Raw genomic sequence first — 10353 nt, 5'->3', positions numbered from 1 at the left:
GATTAAATGCATTACTTATACGATATATGTATAAACATTATAAATCATCAGTATTTATGTCAAATAACGTTACGTAGGTTATTGTTTTGAAAACTTAAGTTAGTAGTTTCAAAATATACTTATGACTTTTTGTTATTAATACAAAATGAGATATTAAAACATCCTTAGATCATTTTAAATATGTATGTATAATTATCATATATTGTATAGTTCGTGATATCATCGGTCAAACTAGACGGTCAAACGTTGTGTAAAACTCTTTTCAAAAACATAAGTCTCAACAATTTGGATTGCTTATCATGTTGGTAAGGTTTAATTTATGTAAATATTAATCTCATAAGTATAGAACGATCGGAAAAGTGCGGGTCGTTACAGTACCTACCCGTTAAATAAATTTCGTCCCGAAATTTTAAAATTGTACCTATTTTGCGTCATCGGAAAACAAGTGTGGATATTTTTGTTTCATTTGATCCTCTCGTTCCCAAGTAAACTCGGGACCTCTTCAAGCATTCCAACGAACCTTAACGATTGGTATGTTGCTCTGCTTGAGCTGTTTAACTTCACGATCCATGATTTCGATTGGTTCTTCGATGAATTGTAGTTTCTCATCGACATGGATTTCTTCAAGAGGAATGGTGAGGTCTTCCTTTGCAAGACACTTCTTAAGGTTTGAGACGTGAAAGGTATTGTGTACTCCGGCGAGTTGTTGCGGTAACTCGAGTCGATAAGCTACCGGTCCAATGCGTTCGATGATCTTGAACGGGCCTACATACCTTGGGTTTAGTTTACCCCTTTTTCCAAAACGTATTACACCTTTCCAAGGTGACACCTTTAACATAACCATGTCCCCAATCTGAAACTCTAATGGTTTCCTTCGGACATCGGCGTAGCTCTTTTGGTGACTTCGGGCTGTTTTCAATCTCTCCTTGATTTGTACTATCTTCTCAGTCGTTTCGTGTATGATCTCGGGACCAGTTAATTGTCGATCTCCTACTTCATTCCAACAGATAGGAGATCTACACTTCCTTCCATACAATGCTTCGAATGGTGCAGCTTTAATGCTTGCATGATAACTATTATTATACGGAAATTCTGCTAACGGTAGATACTTATCCCATCCGTTTCCAAAATCGATCACACATGCCCTGAGCATGTCTTCAAGAGTCTGAATCGTTCTTTCACTCTGCCCATCGGTTTGCGGATGATATGCGGTACTCATATCTAAACGAGTTCCTAGTGCCTCCTGCAGTGATTGCCAGAACTTTGAGGTAAATCTACTATCACGATCGGATATAATGGAAATAGGTATTCCATGCCTTGAAACAATTTCCTTTATATACAATCGTAATAGTTTCTCCATTCTATCCGTTTCCTTTATAGGCAAGAAATGGACAGATTTGGTAAGACGATCAACAATCACCCAAATGGTGTCGTATCCCCAGGCAGTCTTTGGTAACTTCGTGATGAAATCCATGGTAATACCATCCCATTTCCATTCTGGGATTTCTGGTTGTTGAAGTAACCCTGATGGTTTCTGGTGTTCTGCCTTGACCTTGGAACAAGTTAAACACTCCCCAACATATGTTGCAACGTCTGTCTTTAAGTTAGGCCACCAATAATGTGTCTTAAGATCTTGATACATCTTTCCAACTCCAGGATGTATCGAGTATCTTGTCTTATGTGCCTCGTTCAATATCAACTTCCTTAATCCACCCAACTTCGGTACCCAAATACGGTTTGCAAAATATCGAATTCCATCTTCCCGTATAACGAGTTGCTTCTCATACTTCTTCATTATTTCATTTCCTATATTTTCTTTAGTAAGTGCTTCTCGTTGAACTTCTTTGATTTGTGAGTTGAGATTCATGCGAATTTTTATGTTCATCGCTCGTACTCGAATTGGTTCTCGTTCCTTTCTGCTTAGTGCGTCAGCCACCACATTCGCTTTCCCGGGATGATAACGAATTTCACAATCATAGTCGTTTATTAACTCGACCCACCTACGTTGCCTCATGTTCAGCTGTTTCTGATCAAAAATATGTTGAAGACTTTTATGATCAGTAAACACAGTGCATCTAACCCCATATAAGTAGTGTCTCCATATCTTTAACGCAAACACGACTGCTCCCAGTTCTAGATCATGCGTCGTATAATTCCGCTCGTGAATCTTTAATTGTCGGGATGCGTATGCAATAACTTTCTTCCGTTGCATAAGAACGCAACCAAAACCTTGTCGCGAAGCGTCACAATATATTTCAAAATCATCGTTCCCTTCAGGTAACGATAAAATAGGCGCCGTAGTTAACTTCTTCTTCAGTAATTGAAATGCGTTCTCCTGCTCCGAGGTCCATTCGTATTTCTTCCCTTTTTGCGTTAATGCTGTCAACGGCTTAGCTATTCGGGAAAAATCTTGAATAAACCTTCTATAATAACCGGCTAAACCCAAAAATTGGCGTATCTGCATTGGTGTTTTAGGAGTCTCCCATTTTTCAATGGCTTCAGTTTTTGCTGGATCAACCTGAATTCCTTTGCTACTAACAACGTGGCCAAGAAATTGAACTTCTTTCAACCAAAAAGCACACTTAGAAAATTTAGCATATAGTTGTTCTTTTCTCAACAACTCTAATATCAACCTTAAATGCTCTTCATGCTCTTGCTCACTCTTGGAATAGATAAGAATGTCATCAATGAAAACGATAACAAACTTATCTAAATACGGACTACAAACTCGATTCATGAGGTCCATGAATACAGCTGGCGCATTCGTCAATCCAAACGGCATGACCAAAAATTCGTAATGACCATAACGTGTCCGAAAAGCAGTTTTCGGAATGTCCTCTTCTTTGACACGTAGTTGATGATAGCCCGATCTTAGGTCAATTTTCGAGTACACACATGATCCTTGGAGTTGATCAAATAAATCGTCAATTCTCGGTAGTGGATACCGATTCTTGATAGTTAACTTATTTAATTCACGATAATCTATACACATTCGGAAAGATCCGTCTTTCTTCTTGACGAATAAAATTGGAGCTCCCCACGGTGAAGTACTTGGTCGTATGAATCCACGATCCAGTAATTCTTTTAACTGACTCTGAAGTTCTTTTAACTCGGACGGTGCAAGTCTATATGGAGCACGGGCAACCGGTGCAGCTCCTGGTACAAGATCTATTTGAAATTCTACAGATCTAAATGGAGGTAATCCTGGCAACTCTTCCGGAAAAACTTCAGGATAATCTCTTGCCACAGGCACGTCATTGATGCACTTCTCTTTTTCTTTCTTTTCGACTTTATTAACATGTGCTAAGATAGCATAGCACCCTTTCTTCAAGCACTTTTGAGCTTTCAAATTACTAATGAGTTTTAGCTTTGAGTTACCCTTCTCTCCATAAATCATTACTGGCGTTTTATTCTTACGAGGAATGCGAATTGCCTTCTTGGCACACACAACTTCAGCTCCTACTTTGGACATCCAGTCCATGCCGACTATTACATCAAAACTTCCTAATTCTACGGGTATTAAGTCAATTTTAAATGTTTCTCCGGCTAAATTTATTTTACAATCACGGCAAATTTTATCGGCTTTAATTAGTTTACCATTAGCTAACTCAATCATGTACTTAGCATCGAGAGGTAATGATGAACAATTCAATTTAGCGTGAAAGTCTCTACACACGTAACTTCTATCAGCACCAGTATCAAATATAATAGATGCGGATAAGTTATTAATGGTAAACGTACCCGTAACAAGCTCCGGGTCTTCACATGCCTCTTTAGCATTAATAACAAATGCTCTTCCACGTGCAGGTCCGATATTCTTCTCTGGATTCGGGCACTGGCTCTTATAGTGGCCTTGTTTTCCACACCCAAAACAAGTAATGGTAGCCAAAGCAGTTCTATTTGCGTTGGTGGCAGGAGTCTTGGCACCATTTGTATTCGTAACGAGAGCCCTACAATCTTCAGCAAGATGACCCTGTCGATTACATTTGTTGCATACCACACTACAGTAACCAAAGTGATGTTTGTGACATCGGTTGCATAAAGGACTTTGTCCTTTGTAACCAAAACCTGAACCACTACCCGCACCTTTCGGGGTTTCTTGTTTCTTAAAAGTTTGTTGTTGATTACCTCGATCATAGCTTCCATTCCACTTTCTCTTGTTACCTGATACCTTCTCATCAGTATTGAATGCTTTCTTATCCAAAATGACCTGATCCATTAGCTCGTTTGCCATGGTTATAGCTTCATGAATTGTCTTAGGTTTCGATGCTGTAACATTTGCCTTGACCTTTTTGGGCAAACCATCTTTGTACATTTCAATCTTCCGTTCTTCGGTTGGAACCAATTCAGGACATAGCAAAACTAATTCCATGAATCGCTGATTGTAGTTGGTGATTTCAGTACCAATAACCTTCAGACTTCGTAACTCATCTTCCAACTTCCTAACCTCGTTCCTTGGACAATATTTGTTGATTAACATTGTTTTGAATTCTTCCCACGGAGTATCATAAGCTACATCTCCTCCTACAGCCTTCACATAATTTTTCCACCACGTGAGTGCACTATCTTGTAAAGTGCACGATGCATACTTGGTCATGTCCTTTTCAACACAACCACTGATTTTGAACACAGTTTCCATCTTTTCTATCCACCGGGTTAAACCGATCGGTCCTTCTGTTCCACTGAATGATGAGGGCTTGCAAGCTTGAAAAGTTTTGTAAGTGCACCCCACACGAGGATTTGGGTTAACTGCAGCACCTCTTGCAGCCTCGACCCATAACATTCTGTCGTTCACTCGCTGATTGATGAGTTCCTGGATTTCTTGTTCCGTCATTCGGTTCAATCGCGCCATATTCTTCTATAAGAATGAAAAGAAAATAATTATTCACATGGAATATTATAGATGTAGTGTATATTTACAGTACATTATAGCTTATTAATAATATGAACCAGGTATTATTATAAAAGCCTTTTCTTCTTATTAGCATTTTATAATTATATCTAGGGTAGTACCTACCCGTTAATGTTCATACTTAATAGCTTAGTACCGAACCAATTACTACAATCTAAATAATACTTAACCATGGAAAATTATTGCATTTCACACTTCACTATTTTACATATGCTTATCTTACATCGAACATTAAGCAAACCACACTAATAATATTATACAAAACATTATATGATCCCATGGTTTAATACGGCAGCGCATCGTTTGGTCTATTTTCTAGGACGTTTAGTTCCAATGAATGGCCTAACGCTTATCCTAGCTGTCTGCCTATATTTTAGCGGTGGGGCTGAAGAACTAGATGCCGGGACAGCACGAATAGGAATAGCGGGAATAGGGGTGGTAGTGTTTAGTGGAGTTGGTGCCACATCATCCTCCCTAAACTCGAGATTTGAATTTTCTAATTCATTAGCTTTTCGTTTCTTTCCTTGTTCGAATTTGTCTTTCGTAATTTCCTCGGGTTCACTTTCCTCCTCGGGTTCACTTTCCAGATTTTCTATAGTTGGTTCATCCGGAATTTGTGAGTCTTCCCCAAAGATATTATTTTCGTCATCGGATAGGTTAATGACTGGAACACCATCTGAAGATTCTGATTCGGAGTCGCTGAATGTGATAATAAGTTTTGAGCCCGACATCTATCACACCACAACTAACTCATTAGTACTACATAATATTTACATATAAATTTTAACCAACAGTGATAAGCAATGGTTTTTGAAATCAGACCCGGTCAAAGTCCAGACTTACTAATGTATCCTAACGACTTATCAGTTAGACACACTAATGCAAACCTGGTTCGCTAAGACCACCGCTCTGATACCACATGTCATAACCCGTCCTTAACCATAAGAACGTGTTAAATAACGTATGATTTCATTGCGAGGTATTGACCTCTATATGCGACATTTTTAAAAGAAAAACTGCATATATTATACATTACAAACCATGATTCTTATTTTTGTTACAAGCTTTGGACAACATAAAAATGATTATCGTTTAGCGATAATCTTCGACTTACAAACTTTACATATAATGATAACAACACGGTTTCTAGCATATTTTACAACACAGATCCTCGGGTATGCAGTTTTATTTTTGACACAAATATGCGTACGCAAGATCCTGCTCAAATTCAACATTATGCAGCGGAAGCTTTAGTAATCTCCTGAGAATAGACATGTTTTAAAAGGTCAACATAAAGTTGGTGAGATATAGGTTTAATGCCGGCAGCAATATATATATATAGACCACAAGATTTCGTATATAAACAGTTTAATAAAAATATTCTAAGTGGTTGAGCACTTGGTAACCATACTTAACATTTAATCACGTCGCATATTCCCTTTATTATGAAATCTTACTACACCGTACCAAGTGTAGTCACGAAACGAAGTACTGTGCAACCGTTGAATACTGGTCGTCCAGTCCGGTTGGGGTTGTCAGGCCCGATAGATCTATCAACAGGATTCGCGTTTACAATACCGCTGTAAATATTAGTTACCAAGCTACAGGGAAGTATGCCAGTGGTACAACTCAACGTAGAATATATTTTCAGTTACTTGTGTCCATAACGTAAAACATAAAATACATGTATTCTCATCCCGAAATATTTAGAGTTTAAAAGTGGGACTATATACTCACTTTCGTCTTGAAGATATATATAATTTGACTTGGTCTCCGGTTGATATCACGAACCTATCCATATATAATATATCAATACCTTTTCTTTTTAAACAAACGTCACATATATATACTTGTTATACTTTTAATACTTTGAATAATTCCTTAGTCCGTAGTTAGCAGTTCGTTGTTAGTAATTCAATTTTAATGGTTCATTTTTAGATGTTTAATATACCCGCAATGAAATAAATAAAACCCCCAACGAAATAAATAAAACCCCATCGTATATGTATTGGTCGAGATTAATCTTGACCCATGGTACCGGTGTTGTCAAATGACGTGTTGCGTACATAAAGTACCGGTGTTGTCAAATGACATGTTGCGTACAATCATGGGATCTTATGATTAATCTTCTCGTATTGTTTACGGGTGATCCTGAACCATATAAAATTAAATTATGAGTACATATATATAAAATATCATGTTATTTTAAAAAGATGTGATTTATTTAATTTTCTCCAATTATTTTCGTAGCTAAACTAGTCTTAGATATCCGATCTCGTTTTGGTCATAGTTTCTTCGTTACAACTCCGTTTTCGTTGATTCAACTTGCCACTTCCTTGGATCGAGTCCCTCTTTAAGACTATGAACTGTAAATACCTTAGTTTGTATTCGAAATCACAGGTCATAGGTCAAACTTTAGTGAAACTTATGAAGTTAATCATTTTCCATCATGTAAACAACCTCAAATGATTATTTTTCTAAAAATACTTATACTTTGAGTTAAATCATGAAATTTTTATGTGTTATCATATTCATAGTAAAAATCATTTTTCCAGAAAATAAACCTCCAATTCAAAGTTTAAGATGGTTTTTAATTATCCAACCCAAAACAGCCCCAGGTTGCACTCCGACGTCGTAAATTCAGTTTTTAAGGTGTTCTTTGAAAAAACAAGTTATACCTTGTTAAGTTAGCATATAATTAAGATATGTTACAGGTCTTGAAGTATTTTAAAAGTTAAGTTAGAAGGATCTATTTAGTTTGCGAACAAGTTTGAAATCATTCAAACTATGTTCTAGTTTATAAACTCTTATATATATAGCTTTAAATATATGAATTGAAAAAGAGTTGAAGTAGAGTTTTTACCTCAAGTTTAAAATGTAAAGTTGCTGGAAAGAAGTAGTAAAATAAAAGTTGAGAGAGTTCTTGCAAGTGTGTGTGAAAATTGGAAGTAAAATTTGGAAAATGAATGTGTAAAAATGAGTTAGAAATGGTGCTTATTTATAGGCTTGAAAATTTGGTTTTTAGTGAAAATATCTAAGATAAGTTAAAATTTATTATGTCATGAATGACATATTATTCCAATAATTGAAGATTTCTATTGGTATATACCAATAGTAAATACTTCTAGAAGCTGTGTATAGTACCCTAGATATACGTATAGGATTATTGAGGAAACGGAACGAGAATTCAAATATAACTATCTTTTGTAAATATACTTATATTGTTTTATGTATAAAAGCCCTTTAAAAATGATTAAATACATTACTTATACGATATATGTATAAACATTATAAATCATCAGTATTTATGTCAAATAACGTTACGTAGGTTATTGTTTTGAAAACTTAAGTTAGTAGTTTCAAAATATACTTATGACTTTTTGTTATTAATACAAAATGAGATATTAAAACATCCTTAGATCATGTTAAATATGTATGTATAATTATCATATATTGTATAGTTCGTGATATCATCGGTCAAACTAGACGGTCAAACGTTGTGTAAAACTCTTTTCAAAAACATAAGTCTCAACAATTTGGATTGCTTATCATGTTGGTAAGGTTTAATTTATGTAAATATTAATCTCATAAGTATAGAACGATCGGAAAAGTGCGGGTCGTTACATATATGTATACAAAAATTTATTTTTTTACATGTATATATGTATATGTGTCGATATATATATGTATATGTATATATAGTTATTTTGTTTCCTTAATTAACCACTAACAAATCTCTTAATTATATCTAGGGTTTTAAAGATCAAAGTTTCTTTCCCCCTCTTTTTTTCTAGTCGACATGTATATGTATATGTATAGATTTATCTTTTTTTTTACATGTGAAGATCTAGGTGTTTATGTAATTACTTATGTATAACATGTTTATAATATGCATACGAATTAACAAAGATCAAAGTTTATGAAAATAGTTTAGGGTTTATGTTATACCTTTGAAGATCCAAGAAGATTAACAAAGAAAAGAAGAACTTGATGAAGATGGAAGATCAAAGCCTTGAATATCTTGAAGAACACCTTGAAGATTCTAGAAGATCACGAAGAACGCGAAGAACACTTGAAGATTACTTGGAAACCCTCAAGGATTTTGATGGGTGGTGGGGGATTTCGGTTTTGGCCGAAATTTAGAGAGAGAGGGTAGAGATTTTAGAGTGAGGTGTAATTATGATTTGGTACATGGAATGAGTTAGGCTAGGTCTCTATTTATAGGAGTGTTAGGATTATTCTAGAATTAGGGTTTTATAAGGAATTACTTAGGGAACAAGTTAGACTTGATGAGGAAGTTATGGTGGTGATGGGTGCCAAAAATTTGAGGGGTAAATGGGTAATTTTACCCTTTAAAAATTGGCTAGGGCTTTTAGGTGATTAGGGTTTACATTTTTCACTTTAAACCTTGCACTTTAATTTAGCTTAATAACCCTTAATTATCCAAGTTTATTTATTTCAATTACACAAGTCTTTTTAGTTATATATTTACTCACAAAAGTTTATTAACTTATTATTTTTATTAACTTGTACAAAGTTGATTATCGTATTTTATAATTCTTAATGCTTAACCTTTATCGATTAAAGTTTAATTATTAAGTTTAATTGTTTTATTGGGCATTTAATAAGGAAAAGTATAGAATGGAAAAATGAGAAATATAGTATGGAAAAATGAGAGTCGTTATAGTACCTCCCCGTTATTGAAAACTTCATCCCGAAGTTTTTAAGTAGATTCCTCGTTTGCATCAGCAGTTGAGAAGAGATGGGGATATTTCCGTTTCATGTGGTCTTTGCGTTCCCAGGTATATTCGGGGCCTCTACGCGAATTCCACCGGACTTTAACGATAGGTATGTTGCTTTTACGCATTTGTTTGACTTCTCCTTCCATGATTTCTATAGGTTCTTCAATGAAATGCATTTTCTCATTAATGCGAACATCATCCAGAGGAATAACGAGTGTGTCATCAGCAAGACACCGTTTAAGATTTGAGACATGAAACACATCATGTACTTGACTGAGTTCGGTTGGTAGTTCTAATCAATATGCCACCGGACCGACCCTTTCAGTGATTGTGAAAGGTCCTACATATCGTGGACTGAGTTTACTTCGCTTACCGAAGCGAACAACACCTTTCCAATGGGATACTTTCAACATGACTTTATCTCCAACTTGGTATTCGATGTCCTTTCGTTTCTTATCGGCATAGCTCTTCTGTCGGCTACGGGCAGTTTCTAAACGTTGCTTAATCTGAACGATCTTTTCGGTAGTTTCGTGGATAATTTCAGGACCAGTTAAATGTCTGTCCTCAAGTTCATCCCAACACAGAGGGGATCTACACTTACGTCCATATAAAGCTTCAAAAGGTGCAGCTTTAATGCTAGAGTGATAACTGTTGTTGTAAGAAAATTCAACCAAAGGTAGATGTCTATCCCATCCTTTG

Source organism: Rutidosis leptorrhynchoides, chromosome 10 (genome assembly GCF_046630445.1).
Source record: "Rutidosis leptorrhynchoides isolate AG116_Rl617_1_P2 chromosome 10, CSIRO_AGI_Rlap_v1, whole genome shotgun sequence".
Taxonomy (NCBI): Eukaryota; Viridiplantae; Streptophyta; class Magnoliopsida; order Asterales; family Asteraceae; genus Rutidosis; species Rutidosis leptorrhynchoides.
This window is presented reverse-complemented; position numbering follows the sequence as displayed.